General features: G+C 40.2%; 14 non-coding genes and 3 pseudogenes across 14 annotated transcripts; all 17 read left to right on the forward strand.

Annotated features, from left to right (window-relative positions):
* The first annotated feature begins 1,262 nt into the window (after positions 1 to 1,262).
* Positions 1,263 to 1,334, forward strand: trnaq-uug (transfer RNA glutamine (anticodon UUG)). Its single transcript has one exon. It is a non-coding gene; the product is annotated as a tRNA-Gln (tRNA).
* A 2,710-nt stretch (positions 1,335 to 4,044) lies between these two features.
* On the forward strand, positions 4,045 to 4,118 carry trnai-aau (transfer RNA isoleucine (anticodon AAU)). The gene has a single exon. It is a non-coding gene; the product is annotated as a tRNA-Ile (tRNA).
* Positions 4,119 to 4,219: 101 nt separating this feature from the next.
* On the forward strand, positions 4,220 to 4,292 carry trnaf-gaa (transfer RNA phenylalanine (anticodon GAA)). Its single transcript has one exon. It is a non-coding gene; the product is annotated as a tRNA-Phe (tRNA).
* Positions 4,293 to 4,427: 135 nt separating this feature from the next.
* On the forward strand, positions 4,428 to 4,499 carry trnaq-uug (transfer RNA glutamine (anticodon UUG)). Its single transcript has one exon. It is a non-coding gene; the product is annotated as a tRNA-Gln (tRNA).
* A 95-nt stretch (positions 4,500 to 4,594) lies between these two features.
* trnaq-cug (transfer RNA glutamine (anticodon CUG)) lies at positions 4,595 to 4,666 on the forward strand. The gene has a single exon. It is a non-coding gene; the product is annotated as a tRNA-Gln (tRNA).
* A 3,196-nt stretch (positions 4,667 to 7,862) lies between these two features.
* trnai-aau (transfer RNA isoleucine (anticodon AAU)) lies at positions 7,863 to 7,936 on the forward strand. Its single transcript has one exon. It is a non-coding gene; the product is annotated as a tRNA-Ile (tRNA).
* A 101-nt stretch (positions 7,937 to 8,037) lies between these two features.
* On the forward strand, positions 8,038 to 8,110 carry trnaf-gaa (transfer RNA phenylalanine (anticodon GAA)). Its single transcript has one exon. It is a non-coding gene; the product is annotated as a tRNA-Phe (tRNA).
* A 303-nt stretch (positions 8,111 to 8,413) lies between these two features.
* trnaq-cug (transfer RNA glutamine (anticodon CUG)) lies at positions 8,414 to 8,485 on the forward strand. The gene has a single exon. It is a non-coding gene; the product is annotated as a tRNA-Gln (tRNA).
* A 9,573-nt stretch (positions 8,486 to 18,058) lies between these two features.
* On the forward strand, positions 18,059 to 18,177 carry LOC127979889 (uncharacterized; annotated as a pseudogene).
* Positions 18,178 to 19,517: 1,340 nt separating this feature from the next.
* LOC127979923 (uncharacterized) lies at positions 19,518 to 19,636 on the forward strand (annotated as a pseudogene).
* A 357-nt stretch (positions 19,637 to 19,993) lies between these two features.
* LOC127980904 (5S ribosomal RNA) lies at positions 19,994 to 20,112 on the forward strand. The gene has a single exon (XR_008159904.1). It is a non-coding gene; the product is annotated as a 5S ribosomal RNA (ribosomal RNA).
* A 632-nt stretch (positions 20,113 to 20,744) lies between these two features.
* On the forward strand, positions 20,745 to 20,863 carry LOC127979843 (5S ribosomal RNA). The gene has a single exon (XR_008158939.1). It is a non-coding gene; the product is annotated as a 5S ribosomal RNA (ribosomal RNA).
* Positions 20,864 to 22,482: 1,619 nt separating this feature from the next.
* On the forward strand, positions 22,483 to 22,601 carry LOC127979924 (uncharacterized; annotated as a pseudogene).
* A 357-nt stretch (positions 22,602 to 22,958) lies between these two features.
* On the forward strand, positions 22,959 to 23,077 carry LOC127980915 (5S ribosomal RNA). Its single transcript, XR_008159915.1, has one exon. It is a non-coding gene; the product is annotated as a 5S ribosomal RNA (ribosomal RNA).
* A 632-nt stretch (positions 23,078 to 23,709) lies between these two features.
* On the forward strand, positions 23,710 to 23,828 carry LOC127979844 (5S ribosomal RNA). Its single transcript, XR_008158940.1, has one exon. It is a non-coding gene; the product is annotated as a 5S ribosomal RNA (ribosomal RNA).
* Positions 23,829 to 24,459: 631 nt separating this feature from the next.
* On the forward strand, positions 24,460 to 24,578 carry LOC127981302 (5S ribosomal RNA). The gene has a single exon (XR_008160272.1). It is a non-coding gene; the product is annotated as a 5S ribosomal RNA (ribosomal RNA).
* Positions 24,579 to 25,350: 772 nt separating this feature from the next.
* Positions 25,351 to 25,469, forward strand: LOC127979845 (5S ribosomal RNA). Its single transcript, XR_008158941.1, has one exon. It is a non-coding gene; the product is annotated as a 5S ribosomal RNA (ribosomal RNA).
* Positions 25,470 to 25,667: the final 198 nt, after the last annotated feature.

Here is a 25,667-nt window from a genome sequence, read left to right on the forward strand (position 1 = left end):
AACTACAGTGTTGACAGGACCAGGCTAATATGGTCATACTTCCTAGGTCTAGTAAGAACTCTTGCTGCTGCATTTTGGACTAGCTGTAGTTTGTTTACTAAGCATGCAGAACAACCACCCAATAAAGCATTACAATAATCTAACCTTTAGGTCATAAATTAATGGATTAACATTTCTGCATTTGACGTTGAGAGCATAGGCCGTAATTTTGATATATTTTTGAGATGGAAAAATGCTGTTTTACAAATGCTAGAAACGTGGCTTTCTAAGGAAAGATTGCTATCAAATAGCACACCTAGGTTCCTAACTAATGACGATGAATTGACAGAGCAACCATCAAGTCTTAGATAGTTTTCTAGGTTATTACAAGCAGAGTTTTTAGGTCCTATAATTAACACCTCTGTTTTTTCTGAATTTAGCAGTAAGAAATTACTCGTCATCCAGTTTTTTATATTGACTATGCATTCCATTAGTTTTTCAAATTGGTGTATCACCGGCCACAAAGAAATATAGAGCTTAGCATCATCAGCAAAACAATGAAAGCTAACACCATGTTTCCTGATGATATCTCCCAAGGGTAACATATAAAGCATGAAGAGTAGCTGCCCAAGTGAAGCTTTATTGTCTCATTGGGATCACAAACATTTAGACAGGTTTTTTTTTAATTGGGCGGACACAGATGGCTAAACCAGTCTGGTTAGCTCAGCTGGTTAGAGTGTGGTACTAATAAAGGTTGCGGGTTCGATCCCTGTACTGGCCAGCTGTTTTCATTCTCTGGGAGCTCATCTCTACTCTGCTCTGCTCTTCTCCTCTGACAAAGTGTAAGGTGATCTCACTGAAATCTCTGCTTTGCTAAGCAACGTTTTGTTGTGGCTGAAGTAGCTCAGTTGGGAAAGCACTAGACTGAAGGTCTAAAGGTCCCTAGGTCTATCCAGGGTTTTTGCAAAATCTCCCAATCTTTTCCCTTTGTCTGAGGCGGGCCAGTGACCAAAAATCACTGGGTTCCAACTTCTCTGTATAACTGCTTCCCCACTGCCACATCGCTATCTGTTTCCCAGTTGGCCACCAAAGCAGTTTCGGTTCCATGGTGTAATGGTCAGCACTCTGGGTGTTGAAACCAGTTCATTCTTGAATCCAGTGATATGAGTTAGAATCTCAGTGGAACCTGTGTGCTTTCTTGCCACAGAAAAAGAAAAAAACAACACTAGTTTGGCGGTGGGTGAAGTCTTTGTGGCCCTGTGAGCAATACCTGCCCCAGTTAAGTTTCTATGGTGTAATGGTTAGCACTCTGGACTTTGAATCCAGTGATCCAAGTTCAAATCTTGGTGGCAACCAATTTGCAAAGGACCATGTCTGAAATACTTTTTGGAAGCTGTGAGTCCAGAAAAAGCTAACGTGGGAGTGTCGCAGCATTGCGTCAATGCTCAGTCGGTCTCTTTAGGGAAATGGTTTTCAAAACCTTTCCTAGAGGCACCCCTGTCCTGAACATTTTGTATGTCTCCCTTATTAGACACACCCAAAGCAGGTCTTGCAGTCTCAACTAAAGAGCTGATGATTTGAAACAGGTGTGTTGGATGAGGGCAAACGCAAAATGTGCAGGGCAGGGATGAGTAGAGGACAGGATTGAAAACCACGTTAGTTCATGTTCCTTCTTTTGTTGATGCCGGATTAGCTCTTTTTTCTTGGCCTTGGACTTTTCTTGACCTTGGATTTGCATGTCTCTCTTTGTTAGCACACCTGATTCAGGTAATCAGCTCATTAGAAGTGAGCTCCATGCGATTGACATGGTCCCTACACAGTGTTCATTGCTCCTTCTTTTGTTGATGCCGGAGTAGCTCTTTTTTCTTGGCCTTGGACAAGAAGGCTCGTTGGTCTAGGGGTATGATTCTCGCTTTGAGATCAGTGAGATCACCCTACTCTTTGTCAGAGGAGACAAAGTCTGTCTCTTTAGGGCAGTGGTTCTCAAACCTGTCCTGGAGGCACCCCTACTCTGCACATTTTGATTGTCTGCCTTATTAGACACACCCGAATAAGGTCTTGTGGTCTCTATTAATGAGCTGATGATTTGAAACAGGTGTGTTAGATGAGGGAAACATTAAACATGTTCAGGGCAGGGGTGCTTCCAGGACAGGTTTGAAAACCACTGATTTAGGGAACTGTGCGTAAAATGGCACTGTTTTGCAACCCATTTGCACAGGACGATGCCTGAAATACTTTTTGGCAGCTGTGAGCCCCAAAAAAGCTAACGTGGGAGTGTCGCAGCATTGCGTCAATGCTCAGTCGGTCTCTTTAGGGCAATGGTTTTCAAAACCTTTCCTGGAGGCACCCCTGTCCTGAACATTTTGTATGTCTCCCTTATTAGACACACCCAAAGCAGGTCTTGCAGTCTCAACTAAAGAGCTGATGATTTGAAACAGGTGTGTTGGATGAGGGCAAACGCAAAATGTGCAGGGCAGGGATGAGTAGAGGACAGGATTGAAAACCACGTTAGTTCATGTTCCTTCTTTTGTTGATGCCAGATTAGCTCTTTTTTCTTGGCCTTGGACTTTTCTTGACCTTGGATTTGCATGTCTCTCTTTGTTAGCACACCTGATTCAGATAATCAGCTCATTAGAAGTGAGCTCCATGCGATTGACATGGTCCCTACACAGTGTTCATTGCTCCCCACTCCCTGAGCAGGGGAAATCCGTCAAAGTTTACTTCACTTTGGAACATTGGTTCACGGATTTGCGCCGCGCAACTTCTTCACACATGGAGAAGTGTGACATCATATACCTCTGTATACCTCTATACACCTCTGTATTACTCACTTTGAATTGAACGTATACATACGCTTTGAACTTGAATCACCGAGGGATGCCATGTGATGTCCACTTCTCAGGGCACTTATGTTCGAATGGAAGAAATGTCTGAAGCTATACGAGAAACATACAAAATGTGAAGAGCATGGGGCGCGAGGATTGGATTTGAGACCCGCTGGTCTAAGTGACATCTGACCGTTTCAGCTGTCCTTCCTAACATCTCTCTACATGTTAGATACAGCCACATTTTTAGGTCAGTTAAGAGGCCAACCTGCATTTGTTAGCCTTTCACACTGTCTCGAGGTCTTTGATTGCTTCCACGTTAGTTCATGTTCCTTCTTTTGTTGATGCCGGAGTAGCTCTTTTTTCTTGGCCTTGGACAAGAAGGCTCGTTGGTCTAGGGGTATGATTCTCGCTTTGAGATCAGTGAGATCACCCTACTCTTTGTCAGAGGAGACAAAGTCTGTCTCTTTAGGGCAATGGTTTTCAAACCATTCCTGGAGGCACCCCTGTCCTGAACATTTTGTATGTCTCCCTTATTAGACACACCCAAATCAGGTCTTGCAGTCTCTACTAAAGAGCTGATGATTTGAAACAGGTGTGTTAGATGAGGGAAACATTAAAATGTTCAGGGCAGGGGTGCTTCCAGGACAGGTTTGAAAACCACTGATTTAGGGAACTGTGCGTAAAATGGCACTGTTTTGCAACCAATTTGCACAGGACCATGTCTGAAATACTTTTTGGCAGCTGTGAGCCCCAAAAAAAGCTAACGTGGGAGTGTCGCAGCATTGCGTCAATGCTTAGTCGGTCTCTTTAGGGCAATGGTTTTCAAACCTTTCCTGGAGCCACCCCTGTCCTGAACATTTTGTATGTCTCCCTTATTAGACACACCCAAATCAGGTCTTGCAGTCTCTACTAAAGAGCTGATGATTTGAAACAGGTGTGTTGGATGAGGGCAAATGCAAAATGTGCAGGGCAGGGATGCGTACAGGACAGGATTGAAAACCACGTTAGTTCATGTTCCTTCTTTTGTTGATGCCGGAGTAGCTCTTTTTTCTTGGCCTTGGACAAGAAGGCTAGTTGGTCTAGGGGTATGATTCTCGCTTTGGGTGCGAGAGGTCCCGGGTTCAAATCCTGGGCGAGCCCTTGGTCAGGTTAAAACCTGAAGCTTTCTTCTCTCATTGCGTTCACAAACATTGAGGCAGGATTTTATTCAATCGGGTAGAGAAAGACGGCTAAGCTGGGCCATTTAGCTCAGCTGGTTAGAGCTTGGTGCTAATAACGCCAAGGTCGAGGGTTCGATCCCCGTACTGGCCAGCTGTTTTATTGTCTGGGGGCTCTGCTCTGCTCGTCTCCTCTGACAAATAGTAGGGTGATCTCACTGAAATCCCTGCTTGCTAAGCAGTGTTTGGTGTGGGGCAAAAATAGCTCAGTTGGGAGAGCGGTAGACTGAAGATCTAAAGGTCCCTGGTTCGATCCTGGGTTTCGGCAAAATCTCCCACTCTTTTCCGTTTTTTGAGGCAGGCCAGTGACCAAAAATCACTGGGTTCCAACTTTTCTGTATAACTGCTTCCCCACTGCCACAGAACTATCTGTTTCCCAGTTGGCCAAAACCCAAGCAGTTTCGGTTCCATGGTGTAATGGTCAGCACTCTGGGCTTTGAATCCAGCGATCTGAGTTCGAATCTCGGTGGAACCTGTGTGCTTTCTTGCCGCAGGAAAAGATAAAAACAGCACTAGTTTGGCACTGGTGACAGCCTTTGTGGCCCTGTGAGCAATTGCTGCTCCAGTGAAGGTTCCATGGTGTAATGGTTAGCACTCTGGACTCTGAATCCAGTGATCTGAGTTCAAATCTCGGTGGGACCTGTTTTGCAACCAATTTGCGCAGGACCGTGTCTGAAATACTTTTTGGCAGCTTTGAGTCCAAAAAAATTAACTAACGTAGAGACTGTGGCAGCATTGCATCGGTGCTCAGTCGGTCTCTTTAGGGCAGTGGTTCTCAAACCTGTCCTGGAGGCACCCCTGGTCTGCACATTTTTATTGTCTGCCTTATTAAACACACCCAAATAAGGTCTTGTGGTCTCTATTAATGAGCTGATGATTTGAAACAGGTGTGTTAGATGAGGGAAACATTAAAAATGTTCAGGGCAGGGGTGCTTCCAGGACAGGTTTGAAAACCACTGATTTAGGGAACTGTGCGTAAAATGGCACTGTTTTGCAACCAATTTGCACAGGACCATGTCTGAAATACTTTTTGGCAGCTGTGAGCCCCAAAAAAGCTAACGTGGGAGTGTCGCAGCATTGCGTCAATGCTCAGTCGGTCTCTTTAGGGCAATGGTTTTCAAACCTTTCCTGGAGGCACCCCTGTCCTGAACATTTTGTATGTCTCCCTTATTAGACACACCCAAATCAGGTCTTTCAGTCTCAACTAAAGAGCTGATGATTTGAAACAGGTGTGTTGGATGAGGGCAAATTCAAAATGTGCAGGGCAGGGATGCGTAGAGGACAGGATTGAAAACCACGTTAGTTCATGTTCCTTCTTTTGTTGATGCCGGATTAGCTCTTTTTTCTTGGCCTTGGACTTTTCTTGACCTTGGATTTGCATGTCTCTCTTTGTTAGCACACCTGATTCAGATAATCAGCTCATTAGAAGTGAGCTCCATGCGATTGACATGGTCCCTACACAGTGTTCATTGCTCCCCACTCCCTGAGCAGGGGAAATCCGTCAAAGTTTACTTCACTTTGGAACATTGGTTCACGGATTTGCGCCGCGCAACTTCTTCACACATGGAGAAGTGTGACATCATATACCTCTGTATACCTCTATACACCTCTGTATTACTCACTTTGAATTGAACGTATACATACGCTTTGAACTTGAATCACCGAGGGATGCCATGTGATGTCCACTTCTCAGGGCACTTACGTTCGAATGGAAGAAATGTCTGAAGCTATACGAGAAACATACAAAATGTGAAGAGCATGGGGCGCGAGGATTGGAATTGAGACCCGCTGGTCTAAGTGACATCTGACCGTTTCAGCTGTCCTTCCTAACATCTCTCTACATGTTAGATACAGCCACATTTTTAGGTCAGTTAAGAGGCCAACCTGCATTTGTTAGCCTTTCACACTGTCTCGAGGTCTTTGATTGCTTCCACGTTAGTTCATGTTCCTTCTTTTGTTGATGCCGGAGTAGCTCTTTTTTCTTGGCCTTGGACAAGAAGGCTCGTTGGTCTAGGGGTATGATTCTCGCTTTGAGATCAGTGAGATCACCCTACTCTTTGTCAGAGGAGACAAAGTCTGTCTCTTTAGGGCAATGGTTTTCAAACCTTTCCTGGAGGCACCCCTGTCCTGAACATTTTGTATGTCTCCCTTATTAGACACACCCAAATCAGGTCTTGCAGTCTCTACTAAAGAGCTGATGATTTGAAACAGGTGTGTTAGATGAGAGAAACATTAAAAATGTTCAGGGCAGGGGTGCTTCCAGGACAGGTTTGAAAACCACTGATTTAGGGAACTGTGCGTAAAATGGCACTGTTTTGCAACCAATTTGCACAGGACCATGTCTGAAATACTTTTTGGCAGCTTTGAGCCCCAAAAAAAGCTAACGTGGGAGTGTCGCAGCATTGCGTCAATGCTTAGTCGGTCTCTTTAGGGCAATGGTTTTCAAACCTTTCCTGGAGTCACCCCTGTCCTGAACATTTTGTATGTCTCCCTTATTAGACACACCCAAATCAGGTCTTGCAGTCTCTACTAAAGAGCTGATGATTTGAAACAGGTGTGTTGGATGAGGGCAAATGCAAAATGTGCAGGGAAGGGATGCGTACAGGACAGGATTGAAAACCACGTTAGTTCATGTTCCTTCTTTTGTTGATGCCGGATTAGCTCTTTTTTCTTGGCCTTGGACTTTTCTTGACCTTGGATTTGCATGTCTCTCTTTGTTAGCACACCTGATTCAGATAATCAGCTCATTAGAAGTGAGCTCCATGCGATTGACATGGTCCCTACACAGTGTTCATTGCTCCCCACTCCCTGAGCAGGGGAAATCCGTCAAAGTTTACTTCACTTTGGAACATTGGTTCACGGATTTGCGCCGCGCAACTTCTTCACACATGGAGAAGTGTGACATCATATACCTCTGTATACCTCTATACACCTCTGTATTACTCACTTTGAATTGAACGTATACATACGCTTTGAACTTGATTCACCGAGGGATGCCATGTGATGTCCACTTCTCAGGGCACTTACGTTCGAATGGAAGAAATGTCTGAAGCTATACGAGAAACATACAAAATGTGAAGAGCATGGGGCGCGAGGATTGGAATTGAGACCCGCTGGTCTAAGTGACATCTGACCGTTTCAGCTGTCCTTCCTAACATCTCTCTACATGTTAGATACAGCCACATTTTTAGGTCAGTTAAGAGGCCAACCTGCATTTGTTAGCCTTTCACACTGTCTCGAGGTCTTTGATTGCTTCCACGTTAGTTCATGTTCCTTCTTTTGTTGATGCCGGAGTAGCTCTTTTTTCTTGGCCTTGGACAAGAAGGCTCGTTGGTCTAGGGGTATGATTCTCGCTTTGAGATCAGTGAGATCACCCTACTCTTTGTCAGAGGAGACAAAGTCTGTCTCTTTAGGGCAATGGTTTTCAAACCTTTCCTGGAGGCACCCCTGTCCTGAACATTTTGTATGTCTCCCTTATTAGACACACCCAAATCAGGTCTTGCAGTCTCTACTAAAGAGCTGATGATTTGAAACAGGTGTGTTGGATGAGGGCAAATGCAAAATGTGCAGGGAAGGGATGCGTACAGGACAGGATTGAAAACCACGTTAGTTCATGTTCCTTCTTTTGTTGATGCCGGAGTAGCTCTTTTTTCTTGGCCTTGGACAAGAAGGCTCGTGGTCTAGGGGTATGATTCTCGCTTTGGGTGCGAGAGGTCCCGGGTTCAAATCCTGGACGAGCCCTTGGTCAGGTGAAAACCTGAAGCTTCCTTCTCTCATTGCGTTCACAAACATTGAGGCAGGATTTTATTCAATCGGGTAGAGAAAGACAGCTAAGCTGGGCCATTTAGCTCAGCTGGTTAGAGCTTGGTGCTAATAACGCCAAGGTCGAGGGTTCGATCCCCGTACTGGCCAGCTGTTTTATTGTCTGGGGGCTCTGCTCTGCTCGTCTCCTCTGACAAATAGTAGGGTGATCTCACTGAAATCCCTGCTTGCTAAGCAGTGTTTGGTGTGGAGCAAAAATAGCTCAGTTGGGAGAGCGGTAGACTGAAGATCTAAAGGTCCCTGGTTCGAGCCCGGGTTTCGGCAAAATCTCCCACTCTTTTCCGTTTTTTGAGGCAGGCCAGTGACCAAAAATCACTGGGTTCCAACTTTTCTGTATAACTGCTTCCCCATTGCCACAGAACTATCTGTTTCCCAGTTGGCCAAAACCCAAGCAGTTTCGGTTCCATGGTGTAATGGTCAGCACTCTGGGCTTTGAGTCCAGCGATCTGAGTTCGAATCTCGGTAGAACCTGTGTGCTTTCTTGCCGCAGGAAAAAGATAAAAACAGCACTAGTTTGGCACTGGTGACAGCCTTTGTAGCCCTGTGAGCAATTTCTGCTCCAGTTAAGGTTCCATGGTGTAATGGTTAGCACTCTGGACTCTGAATCCAGTGATCCGAGTTCAAATCTCGGTGGGACCTGTTTTGCAACCAATTTGCGCAGGACCGTGTCTGAAATACTTTTTGGCAGCTTTGAGTCCAAAAAAATTAACTAACGTAGAGACTGTGGCAGCATTGCATCGGTGCTCAGTCGGTCTCTTTAGGGCAGTGGTTCTCAAACCTGTCCTGGAGGCACCCCTGCTCTGCACATTTTGATTGTCTGCCTTATTAAACACACCCGAATAAGGTCTTGTGGTCTCTATTAATGAGCTGATGATTTGAAACAGGTGTGTTAGATGAGGGAAACATTAAACATGTTCAGGGCAGGGGTGCTTCCAGGACAGGTTTGAAAACCACTGATTTAGGGAACTGTGCGTAAAATGGCACTGTTTTGCAACCCATTTGCACAGGACGATGCCTGAAATACTTTTTGGCAGCTGTGAGCCCCAAAAAAGCTAACGTGGGAGTGTCGCAGCATTGCGTCAATGCTCAGTCGGTCTCTTTAGGGCAATGGTTTTCAAAACCTTTCCTGGAGGCACCCCTGTCCTGAACATTTTGTATGTCTCCCTTATTAGACACACCCAAAGCAGGTCTTGCAGTCTCAACTAAAAAGCTGATGATTTGAAACAGGTGTGTTGGATGAGGGCAAACACAAAACGTGCAGGGCACGGATGAGTAGAGGACAGGATTGAAAACCACGTTAGTTCATGTTCCTTCTTTTGTTGATGCCAGATTAGCTCTTTTTTCTTGGCCTTGGACTTTTCTTGACCTTGGATTTGCATGTCTCTCTTTGTTAGCACACCTGATTCAGATAATCAGCTCATTAGAAGGGAGCTCCATGCGATTGACATGGTCCCTACACAGTGTTCATTGCTCCCCACTCCCTGAGCAGGGGAAATCCGTCAAAGTTTACTTCACTTTGGAACATTGGTTCACGGATTTGCGCCGCGCAACTTCTTCACACATGGAGAAGTGTGACATCATATACCTCTGTATACCTCTATACACCTCTGTATTACTCACTTTGAATTGAACGTACACATACGCTTTGAACTTGAATCACCGAGGGATGCCATGTGATGTCCAGGTTTAGGTCTGGTTAGTACTTGGATGGGAGACCGCCTGGGAATACCAGGTGGTGTAAGCTTTTTGGAAATTTTTTACTAAGTATAGAACAATTTTGCCAAAACATAGAGTCAATGGCCGATCTCTGAATATTAGCAGGTTTGGGCCTGGTTAGTACATGGATGGGAGACCGTCTTGAAATACCAGGTGATGTAAGCTTTTTGGAAAATTTTCAATTATTATAGAACAATTTTGCCAAAACATATAGTCAATGGCCGATCTCTGAATATTAGCAGGTTTGGGCCTGGTTAATACATGGATGGGAGACTGCCTGGGAATACCAGGTGCTTTAAACTTTGTGGATATTTTTCATGAATTATATAATAATCTTGCAAAAAAAAGAGTCAATGCCCAATCTCTGAATATTAGCAGGTTTGGGCCTTGTTAGTACATGGATGGGAGACTGCCTGGGAATACCAGGTGCTTTAAAGTTTGTGGATATTTTTCATGAATTATATAATAATCTTGCAAAAAAAAAAAAAGAGTCAATGGCCGATCTCTGAATATTAGCAGGTTTGGGCCTTGTTAGTACATGGATGGGAGACTGCCTGGGAATACCAGGTGCTTTAAACTTTTTGGATATTTTTCACGAATTATATAATAATCTTGCAAAAAAAAAAAAATGAGTCAATGCCCGATCTCTGAATCTTAGCAGGTTTAGGTCTGGTTAGTACTTGAATGAGAGACCGCCTAGGTATACCAGGCGTTTTAAGCTTTTGGGTTTTCTTTCCTACTTATATAATATACTGGCGAGTAGATTGGCTGAACTTTAAATAGCCCTCTCTTCAGAGCAGTCTTCGCTTATGGCCATACCAACCTGAGGACGCTATAGTGCAACAAAGGAAGTAGTGTGGCAGCAATTCAGAGAGAAAGGCTCTCTGCATTTTTGTTTTGTTTTTTGTTTTATTTATGTTTGGAGTGAACAAAATAACAGTTGGAAAGTTTGGTTTTTTGTTTCAATGCTAACCAGCAGCTTTTAAGCTGTCTGGGAGGTATTTATTTTTAGTTTGTTTGACTTTTTTGTTTGTTTTTCTCTTGTGGGGAGAGAGCAATCAAAGAAAATGGAGGAACACAAAAGGAACTGCAAGGATAAAGGCACAGAAATTTGCAGACAACAGGATAAAGGACTGAGAAAAGGTTTGCGAGATGAGAGTGGAAAACATATAATTGAAAATCATAGAGTATATTTAAAGGAGGCAACCATAACCATTGATGTAGCAGAGGTACAAAATTGAGGAGTAGAAGACATCATTAAATCCATAGCAGAGAAGGTGGGAGAAGGAAAAATCCTTGCTGTAAGACCAAAACAACATGGATTATATGAGGTAACTTTGGAAAAAGAAGAGCTTTGTGATGAACTTCTAAATGGACTGGAAATTAAAGGAATAAAGTGTGAAACTAAAAAGCTACAAGACAGGGAGTATGTGGTCTCCTTTATGCACTTACCAGTCTACCTAGAAGATACGGCCATTCTGGACAAGTTGGAAGGGTGTAGAGTAATCCCCACATCACAAAAAAAGGAGAAGATATTATCCGAGAACGGACATCGAGGATGGAACCAGATTTGTAAAATTCCCAAGAGAAGTGGCCTCATTACCTTACAGTACACGCTTCGAGACCGCAGAAGGAACACAACATTTTAGGATTATACAGTCAACAGGTAAAAACATGCCGATTGTGCATGAGTCCACAGCACATCCTCAAGGACTGTCCAGAGTTTACATGTCACAAGTGCGAGGAACAAGGTCACTATGCAAGGGATTGTACAGCAGTCAAGTTCCCAGATTGTTTTAAAACTATGAACAAATGTGAATGCTGGATGAATACCGGAGAAGAGGAAGAGGAAGAGGAAGAGGAAGAGGAAGAGGAAGAGGAGCAAGAGGAAAATGGGCAGATACTAAAGGAGGCTATGGAAACAAAAGAAAGAAGTGAAAGAGAGGAGCAACAGGAGGCAGCAATGGAGGAAGAGAGGGAGAATGATAAAGAACTGGCAAGTGAAAATGAAGGACAAAAATCTGAAGAAAATGAAAGCATTGACAAAGTAGTATGGACACCAGCGGACAAAGTTACAAATACAAAAGACAAGTTTACTGCATCAGAAAGCAGCCAAAATATGGAAATGACATATGGTATTGGAGTGGGAAGTGATTTGGAGGATCAAAAGAGTGGCAAGGATTTGGGAAGACTCGTAAGAAGAAGGACTTTAAAGGTAAAACCAAATTTAGAATCATCTAAGAAAAGAATTGTTAAAAGGGAAATAAAGAAAAATGTTAATAGATTTGAAGTGTTGAGGATTCTGGAAGAAGAAAAAGAGGAAGAACAAGAAAGTTAACAATGGAGATTCATAAATACTTATTTTCTTATTTTATGGTATTAAGTATTGTTGTTTTTAATGCAAGAGGTTTACTTAACAGGGAAAAATTTGAAATGGTTAAAGAATTGTGTAAAGATGAAGATTTAATAATACTTCAAGAAACAAACTGGAGAAGTGATGTAATGGATGATTTTAAAAAGAGGTGGGCTGGGGAAATATTTTTTAATAATGATGATGGAAGAATGGGAAGAGGGGTTGCTATTTAAATAAGAAAAGGTATAGATGTGAAAGTAAAAGTAATATATGATGATGGGAAAGGAAAATCTATTGCAGTTGAAATAAGACATGAAGATGAATGCTTTGTGATATTCAATTTGCATGCACCAAATGAAGTGAAAGAAAAAAAGGATTTTTTTTTAATGAATTAAGAGGTTTGGTAGAAAAGTGGAAGCAAGTAATGATGGTAGGAAATTTCAATACAGTTTTTTGTAAAAGAGATTTGGCAGACGGGATAGTTTTTAGAGCAGATAGGGGAGAAAAGAACTTAGAACTCTAATGGAAGAAAATAACTTAATGGATGTGTGGAGAGAGAGGAATGAAAAGAAAAGAGAGTTTACCAGAAAACAAATTGTAGGAAATTTTTTATGTCAATCACGGATTGATCACATTTTAAGTACAAGAAACTTAGATTATTTTATTGAGGATATATTTTATAAAGATACATTTTTGAGTGATCATAAAATGGTTTCTTTGAAGATAGACTTTAACAAAAAGGAGAGAGGACCTGGAGTATGGGTTTTAAACACAGAGCTTTTAAAGAGTGAAAGTTATAAATTGGAAATAGAAAAATTATTAGAAACAGAGAAAGAGGATGGGATGTATGTAGAGGATAAAAGAATATGGTGGGAGAATGTAAAATATGAAATAAAGAAATTTTCAATAAAATATAGTAAAACTGTTCAGAGGGTAAAACGGAAAAAAGAAAAAGAGATAAAGATGGAATTAAGAGAAGAGCAACAAAAGAGAAGTGGAGATATACAAAAAATAATAGTCTTGGAAGAGAAACTAAAGAAAATAGAGGAGGGAAAATGTAAAGGAGCTATGATGAGAAGCAAAGCAAAATACATTGTTGAGGGAGAGAGGTGTACAAAATTTTTCTTTAATTTGGAGAAAAGTAAAGGAAAAGCAGAACTAATGAAGGAAATAAAGAGGAAGGATGGTAAAACAGTGAAGGGAACAGAAGAAATCCTAAAATAAATAAAATGTTACTATGAAGACCTTTTTAGAACAAATAAAATAAATGATGAAGAAAAAAAGTTTTTATTACAGCAAATTACTGCCAAGGTAGAAAAAGAAGATAAAAAACTTTGTGAAAAAGAAATAGAAAAAGAAGAGATAATGGGGGCTATAGAACTTTTAAATGGAGGAAAAAGTCCAGGAATAGATGGACTGGTAGGTGAGTTTTAGAAGGCTTTTAAAGATAAAATAAGCACAATTTTAAAAGAAGTATATGATCAGGTTTTTGAGAAAGGTGAATTATATCAGATGATGGGAATGGGGTTAATGAAGATAATATATAAAGGAAAAGGGGATAAAACAGTTTTAAATAATTTTAGACCAATAACTATGCTAAATACAGATTTAAAGATTTTAGCAAAAGTCTTAGCTGATAGGATGAGGAAGGTATTACCTACAATAATAAAGACTAATCAGTCATATGGGGTAAATGGAAGAGACATTGCAGACACAATAAGTAGTATAAGAGATTTAATAGGCTATATGAGAGAAGAAAACAAGTGTGGATACGTAATCAGCCTTGATTTCGAAAAAGCTTTTGACAGAGTGGAACATTTTATTTTCAATTTTAGAACGTTTTGGTTTTGGAATTAATTTTATTAAATGGATAACAATTTTATACAGAGGAGCAATGACAAAAGTGAAATGCAATGGCTTTTTAACAGAACCTTTTAAAATTGCACGTTCAATAAGACAAGGGTGTCCACTATCGGCACAGTTATACTCCTTGGTAGCAGAACCTTTGGGGATGGTAATAAATAAAGAAGAAAGAATACAGGGAATAGAACTGGAGAGGGGAATAAAAGGACAAAAAATATTTCAATACGCTGATGACATGACAGTAATAGTTAGAGATATTGGAAGTGTGGGAATAGTTATGGAAGAAGTGAGAAGATTTTGTCAAGGCACTGGAGCAAAAATAAATGAAGATAAAACTGTTTGTATGAGATTCGGAAAATCACCAGTTTTAATAGAAAATTTTGCTTTCAAAGAAGTACAAGAAATGAAGATTTTAGGTGTAATTTTAGGAAAAGAGGAAAAAAATACAAGAGATAAGATGTGGGAAGAGATTATAGGAGCAATGGAAAGAAGATTAGTATTTTGGAGATACAGGAATTTAAATCTAAAAGGAAAGATTTTAATTGTAAATGTTTAATTGTTGTCCAAAATATGGTATATTATGTCTGTTTCATCTATGCCTTTTTGGACGGCACAAAGGATAAAAAGATGTATTTTGGATTTTTTTATGGGAGAAAAAGCCTGCCAGAATTGCATACAACACGCTAATTGGTCCAGTAGAAGAAGGAGGTTTAGGTCTAGTAGATATTGAGCAAAAGAAAAAAAGTATGAGAGTCAAAACAGTCAAAAAGTATTTGGATGAGGAAAACAAAAGTGAATGGAAAATAACAATGGAACTTTATTTAAACATATGTGGGAATTTGAAGATAGGAAACAATATTTTATGGATGAAATTAAAGAATGGGATGATGCAGAGAATACCAGACTTCTATAAGGAAGTTTTAAGTGCTTGGAGTTCTTTACTCTCAGAAATTGAATTTAAACCACAAGGAAGGGAAATGATTTTAAACCAACCTTTGTTCTTAAATAATCAATCAATCAATCAATCACCTTTATTTATATAGTGCTTTAAACAAAATACATTGCGCCAAAGCACTGAACAACATTCATTTGGAAAACAGTGTCTCAATAATGCAAAATGATAGTTAAAGGCAGTTCATCATTGAATTCAGTTATGTCATCTCTGTTCAGTTGAAATAGTGTCTGTTTTTATTTGCAATCAAGTCAATGATATCGCTGTAGATGAAGTGACCCCAACTAAGCAAGCCAGAGGCGACAGCGGCAAGGAACCGAAACTCCATCGGTGACAGAATGGAGAAAAAAACCTTGGGAGAAACCAGGCTCAGTTGGGGGGCCAGTTCTCCTCTGACCAGACGAAACCAGTAGTTCAATTCCAGGCTGCAGCAAAGTCAGATTGTGCAGAAGAAACATCTGTTTCCTGTGGTCTTGTCCTGGTGCTCCTCTGAGACAAGGTCTTTACAGGGGATCTGTATCTGGGGCTCTAGTTGTCCTGGTCTCCGCTGTCTTTCAGGGCAGTAGAGGTCCTTTCTAAATAAATAAGAATATTGTTTCACAAGGAAAAGAGATTTATTTTAAGAAGTGGATTGAAGTAGGGTTTTTAAAAGTAAGGGATGAGTTATATGAGTATAAAGAAGGGTTTCTACCCATACAAGTGTTGATTGATGCTTTGGAGGAAGCAAAAGAAGAATATAATGAAAACACTCTTAAAAAACAATATGAAGAAGTAAAGAAGGCAATACCTAAAGAATGGGTTGAGGAGATTCAGAATGAGGAAAAATCTGTAAACAGAATGGATGTGTTTTTGAAAAGAGGGGACAAATTGATGGTTTTTAATTTATGTACTGTTAAAATGTTTTATCATTTTTTTGTAAATTCTGTTTTTAAAAAACCTATTGCCAACCAATTCTGGTTAAGGCACTTCAATGGAGTTGACGAAGGACTCATTTGGAAGAATATGAGATGGAAGTTTTTAGATACAGATCTTGAATGTTTGGATTATTTCATAAGACAAAATATGATGTTCACTGAAATGAGGCTGTGTAAGATTGGAATGGAACAAGATGCAATATGTAAAGTATGTAAAACAGAAGATGAAGGAATTTTACACCTGTTTTTACTTTGTGAAGGATTGGGTCAATTTTTTGGAGTTTTAAAAAAAGTTAGTTTGTAATTTAAGAAAAACGACTAAAGAAATTAGCTGGAATATAACTCTTATGTTGGGGTTAAACGATAAATGTCAAAATAAACAAGTTATTAATTTACTCTTAATTCTAGCAAAAAAGGTCATATGGAAGAGGAGAAATATTGCAAAAAACAAAAATTATGTCTTGGATTTGTGGCTGTATTTTAAATCAGAAATTGAGAATTACATACAAACCCTGTATGATTTTTTTAAGTGGAAGAATGACATGGAAATGTTTAATACTATTTTTACTAAAGATGTAAGACACATTTTAGGAAAGTATAATGTTGTTTCTCCAGGAAGTCATATTTCTGTATGTTGATTCAAAATTGTTGTATGGAAGATGGAAGTATTGTTGATCCCATAAGTTAAATAAAAAAAAATAAAAATAAAAAAAAAGCTATGCCCGATCTCGTCTGATCTCGGAAGCTAAGCAGGTTTGGGCCTGGTTAGTACTTGGATGGGAGACCGCCTGGGAATACCAGGTGCTGTAAGCTTTTTGGAAATTTTTCACTTAGTATTGAAAAATTTTGCCAAAACATAGAGTCAATGGCCGATCTCTGCATATTAGCAGATTTGGGCCTTGTTAGTACATGGATGGGAGACTGCCTGGGAATACCAGGTGCTTTAAACTTTTTGGATATTTTTCACGAATTATATAATAATCTTGCAAAAAAAAAGAGTCAATGCCAGATCTCTGCATATTAGCAGGTTTAGGTCTGGTTAGTACTTGGATGGGAGACCGTCTTGAAATACCAGGTGCTGTAAGCTTTTTGGAAAATTTTCACTTAGTATAGAACAATTTTGCCAAAACATAGAGTCAATGGCAGATCTCTGAATATTAGCAGGTTTGGGCCTGGTTAGTACATGGATGGGAGACTGCCTGGGAATACCAGGTGCTTTAAACTTTGTGGATATTTTTCATGAATTATATAATAATCTTGCAAAAAAAAAGAGTCAATGCCCGATCTCTGCATATTAGCAGGTTTAGGTCTGGTTAGTACTTGGATGGGAGACCGCCTTGAAATACCAGGTGCTGTAAGCTTTTTGGAAAATTTTCACTTAGTATAGAACAATTTTGTCAAAACATGGCCGATCTCTGAATATTAGCAGGTTTGGGCCTGGTTAGTACATGGATGGGAGACTGCCTGGGAATACCAGGTGCTTTAAACTTTTTTGGATATTTTTCACGAATTATATAATAATCTTGCAAAAAAAAAGAGCCAATGCCCGATCTCTGCATATTAGCAGGTTTAGGTCTGGTTAGCACTTGGATGGGAGACAGCCTTGAAATACCAGGTGCTGTAAGCTTTTTGGAAAATTTTCACTTAGTATAGAACAATTTTGCCAAAACACAGCCGATCTCTGAATATTAGCAGGTTTGGGCCTGGTTAGTACATGGATGGGAGACTGCCTGGGAATATCAGGTGCTTTAAACTTTTTGGATATTTTTCACGAATTATATAATAATGTTGCAAAAAAAAAAAAAAAAGAGTCAATGCCAGATCTCTGCATATTAGCAGGTTTAGGTCTGGTTAGTACTTGGATGGGAGACCGTCTTGAAATACCAGGTGCTGTAAGCTTTTTGGAAAATTTTCACTTAGTATAGAACAATTTTGCCAAAACATAGAGTCAATGGCCGATCTCTGAATATTAGCAGGTTTGGGCCTGGTTAGTACATGGATGGGAGATTGCCTGGGAATACCAGGTGCTTTAAACTTTGTGGATATTTTTCATGAATTATATAATAATCTTGCAAAAAAAAAAGAGTCAATGGCCGATCTCTGAATATTAGCAGGTTTGGGCCTTGTTAGTACATGGATGGGAGACTGCCTGGGAATACCAGGTGCTTTAAACTTTTTGGATATTTTTCACGAATTATATACTAATCTTGCAAAAAAAAAAAAAAAAAAAAAAAAAAAAGAATCAATGCCCGATCTCTGAATCTTAGCAGGTTTAGGTCTGGTTAGTACTTGGATGAGAGAACGCCTAGGAATACCAGGCTCTTTAAGCTTTTGGGTTTTCTTTCCTACTTATATAATGTACTTGCGAGTAGATTTGCTGAACTTTAAATAGCCCTCTCTTCGCAGCAGACTTCGCTTACGGCCATACCAACCTGGACATGCCCGATCTCGTCTTATCTCGGAAGCTAAGCAGGTTTGGGCCTAGTTAGTACTTGGATGGGAGACCGCCTTGAAATACCAGATGCTGTAAGCTTTTTGGAAAATTTTCACTTAGTATTGAACAATTTTGCCAAAACATGGCCGATCTCTGAATATTAGCAGGTTTGGGCCTGGTTAGTACATGCATGGGAGACTGCCTGGGAATACCAGGTGCTTTAAACTTTGTGGATATTTTTCATGAATTATATAATAATCTTGCAAAAAAAAAAGAGTCAATGGCCGATGTCTGAAAAATTAGCAGGTTTGGGCCTTGTTAGTACATGGATGGGAGACTGCCTGGGAATACCAGGTGCTTTAAACTTTTTGGATATTTTTCACGAATTATATAATAATCTTGCAAAAAAAAAAGGAGTCAATGCCAGATCTATGCATATTAGCAGGTTTAGGTCTGGTTAGTACTTGGATGGGAGACCGTCTTGAAATACCAGGTGCTGTAAGCTTTTTGGAAAATTTTCACTTAGTATAGAACAATTTTGCCAAAACATAGAGTCAATGGCCGATCTCTGAATATTAGCAGGTTTGGGCCTGGTTAGTACATGGATGGGAGATTGCCTGGGAATACCAGGTACTTTAAACTTTGTGGATATTTTTCATGAATTATATAATAATCTTGCAAAAAAAAAGAGTCAATGGCCGATCTCTGAATATTAGCAGGTTTGGGCCTTGTTAGTACATGGATGGGAGAATGCCTGGGAATACCAGGTGCTTTAAACTTTTTTGGATATTTTTCACGAATTATATAATAATCTTGCAAAAAAAATAAATAAAAAAAAATAATAAAATAAAAGAGTCAATGCCCGATCTCTGAATCTTAGCAGGTTTGGGCCTGGTTAGTACTTGGATGGGAGACCGCCTGGGAATACCAGGTGCTGTAAGCTTTTTGGAAATTTTTCACTTAGTATAGAACAATTTTGCCAAAACATAGAGTCAATGGCCGATCTCTGCATATTAGCAGGTTTGGGCCTTGTTAGTACATGGATGGGAGACTGCCTGGGAATACCAGGTGCTTTAAACTTTTTGGATATTTTTCACGAATTATATAATAATCTTGCAAAAAAAAAAGAGTCAATGCCAGGTCTCTGCATATTAGCAGGTTTGGGCCTTGTTAGTACATGGATGGGAGACTGGCTGGGAATACCAGGTGCTTTAAACTTTTTGGATATTTTTCACGAATTATATAATAATCTTGCAAAAAAAAAGAGTCAATGCCCGACCTGTGCATATTAGCAGGTTTAGGTCTGGTTAGTACTTGGATGAGAGACCGCCTAGGAATACCAGGCGATTTAAGCTTTTGGGTTTTCTTTCCTACTTATATAATGTACTGGCGAGTAGATTGGCTGAACTTTAAATAGCCCTCTCTTCTTAGCAGTCTTCGCTTACGGCCATGCCAACCTGGCCATGCCCGTTCAAGTCTGATCTTGGAAGCTAAGCAGGTTTGGGCCTGGATAGTACTTGGATGGGAGACTGCCTTGAGATACCAGGTGCTGTAAGCTTTTTGGAAAATTTTCACTTAGTATAGAACAATTTTGCCAAAACATGGCCGATCTCTGAATATTAGCAGGTTTGGGCCTTGTTAGTACATGGATGGGAGACTGCCTGGGAATACCAGGTGCTTTAAACTTTTTGGATATTTTTCACGAATTATATAATAATCTTGCAAAAAAAAAAAAAAAAAGAGTCAATGCCAGATCTCTGCATATTAGCAGGTTTAGGTCTGGTTAGTACTTGGATGAGAGACCGCCTAGGAATACCAGGCATTTTAAGCTTTTGGGTTTTCTTTCCTACTTATATAATGTACTGGCCAGTAGATTGGCTGAACTTTAAATAGCCCTCTCTTCGCAGCAGACTTCGCTTACGGCCATACCAACCTGGCTATGCCCGATCTCGTTTGATCTCGGAAGCTAAGCAGGTTTGGGCCTGGTTAGTACTTGGATGGGAGACCGCCTGGGAATACCAGGTGCTGTAAGCTTTTTGGAAATTTTTCACTTAGTATAGAACAATTTTGCCAAAACATAGAGTCAATGGCCGATCTCTGCATATTAGCAGGTTTGGGCCTTGTTAGTACATGGATGGGAGACTGCCTGGGAATACCAGGTGCTTTAAACTTTTTGGATATTTTTCACGAATTATATAATAATCTTGCAAAATAAAAAGTCAATGCCAGATCTCTGCATATTAGCAGGTTTGGGCCTTGTTAGTACATGGATGGGAGACTGCCTGGGAATACCAGGTGCTTTAAACTTTGTGGATATTTTTCATGAATTATATAATAATCTTGCAAAAAAAAAAGAGTCAATGGCCGATCTCTGAATATTAGCAGGTTTGGGCCTTGTTAGTACATGGATGGGAGACTGCCTGGGAATACCAGGTGCTTTAAACTTTTTGGATATTTTTCATGAATTATATAATAATCTTGCAAAAAAAAAGAGTCAATGCCCGATCTCTGCATATTAGCAGGTTTAGGTCTGGTTAGTACTTGGATGAGAGACCGCCTAGGAATACCAGGCGCTTTAAGCTTTTGGGTTTTCTTTCCTACTTATATAATGTACTGGCGAGTAGATTGGCTGAACTTTAAATAGCCCTCTCTTCACAGCAATCTTCGCTTACGGCCATACAAACCTGGCCATGCCCAATCTCGTTTGATCTCGGAAGCTAAGCAGGTTTGGGCCTGGTTAGTACTTGGATGGGAGACCGCCTAGGAATACCAGGTGCTGTAAGCTTTTTGGAAATTTTTCACTTAGTATAGAACTATTTTGCCAAAACATAGAGTCAATGGCCGATCTCTGCATATTAGCAGGTTTGGGCCTTTTTAGTACATGGATGGGAGACTGCCTGGGAATACCAGGTGCTTTAAACTTTTTGGATATTTTTCACGAATTATATAATAATCTTGCAAAAAAAAAAAAAAAGAGTCAATGCCAGATCTCTGCATATTAGCAGGTTTAGGTCTGGTTAGTACTTCGATAGGAGACCGTCTTGAAATACCAGGTGCTGTAAGCTTTTTGGAAAATTTTCACTTAGTATAGAACAATTTTGCCAAAACATGGCCGATCTCTGAATATTAGCAGGTTTGGGCCTGGTTAGTACATGCATGGGAGACTGCCTGGGAATACCAGGTGCTTTAAACTTTGTGGATATTTTTCATGAATTATATAATAATCTTGCAAAAAAAAAAAGAGTCAATGGCCGATGTCTGAAAAATTAGCAGGTTTGGGCCTTGTTAGTACATGGATGGGAGACTGCCTGGGAATACCAGGTGCTTTAAACTTTTTGGATATTTTTCACGAATTATATAATAATCTTGCAAAAAAAAAAGGAGTCAATGCCAGATCTATGCATATTAGCAGGTTTAGGTCTGGTTAGTACTTGGATGGGAGACCGTCTTGAAATACCAGGTGCTGTAAGCTTTTTGGAAAATTTTCACTTAGTATAGAACAATTTTGCCAAAACATAGAGTCAATGGCCGATCTCTGAATATTAGCAGGTTTGGGCCTGGTTAGTACATGGATGGGAGATTGCCTGGGAATACCAGGTACTTTAAACTTTGTGGATATTTTTCATGAATTATATAATAATCTTGCAAAAAAAAAGAGTCAATGGCCGATCTCTGAATATTAGCAGGTTTGGGCCTTGTTAGTACATGGATGGGAGAATGCCTGGGAATACCAGGTGCTTTAAACTTTTTGGATATTTTTCACGAATTATATAATAATCTTGCAAAAAAAATAAATAAAAAAAAATAATAAAATAAAAGAGTCAATGCCCGATCTCTGAATCTTAGCAGGTTTGGGCCTGGTTAGTACTTGGATGGGAGACCGCCTGGGAATACCAGGTGCTGTAAGCTTTTTGGAAATTTTTCACTTAGTATAGAACAATTTTGCCAAAACATAGAGTCAATGGCCGATCTCTGCATATTAGCAGGTTTGGGCCTTGTTAGTACATGGATGGCAGACTGCCTGGGAATACCAGGTGCTTTAAACTTTTTGGATATTTTTCACGAATTATATAATAATCTTGCAAAAAAAAAAGAGTCAATGCCAGGTCTCTGCATATTAGCAGGTTTGGGCCTTGTTAGTACATGGATGGGAGACTGGCTGGGAATACCAGGTGCTTTAAACTTTTTGGATATTTTTCACGAATTATATAATAATCTTGCAAAAAAAAAAGTCAATGCCCGACCTGTGCATATTAGCAGGTTTAGGTCTGGTTAGTACTTGGATGAGAGACCGCCTAGGAATACCAGGCGATTTAAGCTTTTGGGTTTTCTTTCCTACTTATATAATGTACTGGCGAGTAGATTGGCTGAACTTTAAATAGCCCTCTCTTCTTAGCAGTCTTCGCTTACGGCCATGCCAACCTGGCCATGCCCGTTCAAGTCTGATCTTGGAAGCTAAGCAGGTTTGGGCCTGGATAGTACTTGGATGGGAGACTGCCTTGAGATACCAGGTGCTGTAAGCTTTTTGGAAAATTTTCACTTAGTATAGAACAATTTTGCCAAAACATGGCCGATCTCTGAATATTAGCAGGTTTGGGCCTTGTTAGTACATGGATGGGAGACTGCCTGGGAATACCAGGTGCTTTAAACTTTTTGGATATTTTTCACGAATTATATAATAATCTTGCAAAAAAAAAAAAAAAAAGAGTCAATGCCAGATCTCTGCATATTAGCAGGTTTAGGTCTGGTTAGTACTTGGATGAGAGACCGCCTAGGAATACCAGGCATTTTAAGCTTTTGGGTTTTCTTTCCTACTTATATAATGTACTGGCCAGTAGATTGGCTGAACTTTAAATAGCCCTCTCTTCGCAGCAGACTTCGCTTACGGCCATACCAACCTGGCTATGCCCGATCTCGTTTGATCTCGGAAGCTAAGCAGGTTTGGGCCTGGTTAGTACTTGGATGGGAGACCGCCTGGGAATACCAGGTGCTGTAAGCTTTTTGGAATTTTTTCACTTAGTATAGAACAATTTTGCCAAAACATAGAGTCAATGGCCGATCTCTGCATATTAGCAGGTTTGGGCCTTGTTAGTACATGGATGGGAGACTGCCTGGGAATACCAGGTGCTTTAAACTTTTTGGATATTTTTCACGAATTATATAATAATCTTGCAAAATAAAAAGTCAATGCCAGATCTCTGCATATTAGCAGGTTTGGGCCTTGTTAGTACATGGATGGGAGACTGCCTGGGAATACCAGGTGCTTTAAACTTTGTGGATATTTTTCATGAATTATATAATAATCTTGCAAAAAAAAAAGAGTCAATGGCCGATCTCTGAATATTAGCAGGTTTGGGCCTTGTTAGTACATGGATGGGAGACTGCCTGGGAATACCAGGTGCTTTAAACTTTTTGGATATTTTTCATGAATTATATAATAATCTTGCAAAAAAAAAGAGTCAATGCCCGATCTCTGCATATTAGCAGGTTTAGGTCTGGTTAGTACTTGGATGAGAGGCCGCCTAGGAATACCAGGCGCTTTAAGCTTTTGGGTTTTCTTTCCTACTTATATAATGTACTGGCGAGTAGATTGGCTGAACTTTAAATAGCCCTCTCTTCACAGCAATCTTCGCTTACGGCCATACAAACCTGGCCATGCCCAATCTCGTTTGATCTCGGAAGCTAAGCAGGTTTGGGCCTGGTTAGTACTTGGATGGGAGACCGCCTAGGAATACCAGGTGCTGTAAGCTTTTTGGAAATTTTTCACTTAGTATAGAACAATTTTGCCAAAACATAGAGTCAATGGCCGATCTCTGCATATTAGCAGGTTTGGGCCTTTTTAGTACATGGATGGGAGACTGCCTGGGAATACCAGGTGCTTTAAACTTTTTGGATATTTTTCACGAATTATATAATAATCTTGCAAAAAAAAAAAAAAAGAGTCAATGCCAGATCTCTGCATATTAGCAGGTTTAGGTCTGGTTAGTACTTCGATAGGAGACCGTCTTGAAATACCAGGTGCTGTAAGCTTTTTGGAAAATTTTCACTTAGTATAGAACAATTTTGCCAAAACATGGCCGATCTCTGAATATTAGCAGGTTTGGGCCTGGTTAGTACATGCATGGGAGACTGCCTGGGAATACCAGGTGCTTTAAACTTTGTGGATATTTTTCATGAATTATATAATAATTTTGCAAAAAAAAAAAGAGTCAATGCCAGATCTCTGCATATTAGCAGGTTTAGGTCTGGTTAGTACTTGGATGAGAGACCGCCTAGGAATACCAGGCATTTTAAGCTTTTGGGTTTTCTTTCCTACTTATATAATGTACTGGCCAGTAGATTGGCTGAACTTTAAATAGCCCTCTCTTCGCAGCAGACTTCGCTTACGGCCATACCAACCTGGCTATGCCCGATCTCCTTTGATCTCGGAAGCTAAGCAGGTTTGGGCCTGGTTAGTACTTGGATGGGAGACCGCCTGGGAATACCAGGTGCTGTAAGCTTTTTGGAAATTTTTCACTTAGTATAGAACAATTTTGCCAAAACATAGAGTCAATGGCCGATCTCTGCATATTAGCAGGTTTGGGCCTTGTTAGTACATGGATGGGAGACTGCCTGGGAATACCAGGTGCTTTAAACTTTTTGGATATTTTTCACGAATTATATAATAATCTTGCAAAATAAAAAGTCAATGCCAGATCTCTGCATATTAGCAGGTTTGGGCCTTGTTAGTACATGGATGGGAGACTGCCTGGGAATACCAGGTGCTTTAAACTTTTTGGATATTTTTCACGAATTATATAATAATCTTGCAAATAAAAAAAGAGTCAATGCCAGATCTCTGCATACTAGCAGGTTTAGGTCTGGTTAGTACTTGGATGGGAGACCGCCTTGAAATACCAGGTGCTGTAAGCTTTTTGGAAAATTTTCACTTAGTATAGAACAATTTTGCCAAAACATAGAGTCAATGGCCGATCTCTGAATATTAGCAGGTTTGGGCCTGGTTAGTACATGGATGGGAGACTGCCTGGGAATACCAGGTGCTTTAAACTTTGTGGATATTTTTCATGAATTATATAATAATCTTGCAAAAAAAAAAAGAGTCAATGCCCGATCTCTGCATATTAGCAGGTTTAGGTCTGGTTAGTACTTGGATGAGAGACCGCCTAGGAATACCAGGCGCTTTAAGCTTTTGGGTTTTCTTTCCTACTTATATAATGTACTGGCGAGTAGATTGGCTGAACTTTAAATAGCCCTCTCTTCGCAGCAATTTTCGCTTACGGCCATACAAACCTGGCCATGCCCAATCTCGTTTGATCTCGGAAGCTAAGCAGGTTTGGGCCTGGTTAGTACTTGGATGGGAGACCGCCTAGGAATACCAGGTGCTGTAAGCTTTTTGGAAATTTTTCACTTAGTATAGAACAATTTTGCCAAAACATAGAGTCAATGGCCGATCTCTGCATATTAGCAGGTTTGGGCCTTTTTAGTACATGGATGGGAGACTGCCTGGGAATACCAGGTGCTTTAAACTTTTTGGATATTTTTCACGAATTATATAATAATCTTGCAAAAAAAAGAGTCAATGGCCAATC

The sequence above is a fragment of the Carassius gibelio genome, chromosome B19 (genome assembly GCF_023724105.1).
Source record: "Carassius gibelio isolate Cgi1373 ecotype wild population from Czech Republic chromosome B19, carGib1.2-hapl.c, whole genome shotgun sequence".
NCBI lineage: Eukaryota > Metazoa > Chordata > Actinopteri > Cypriniformes > Cyprinidae > Carassius > Carassius gibelio.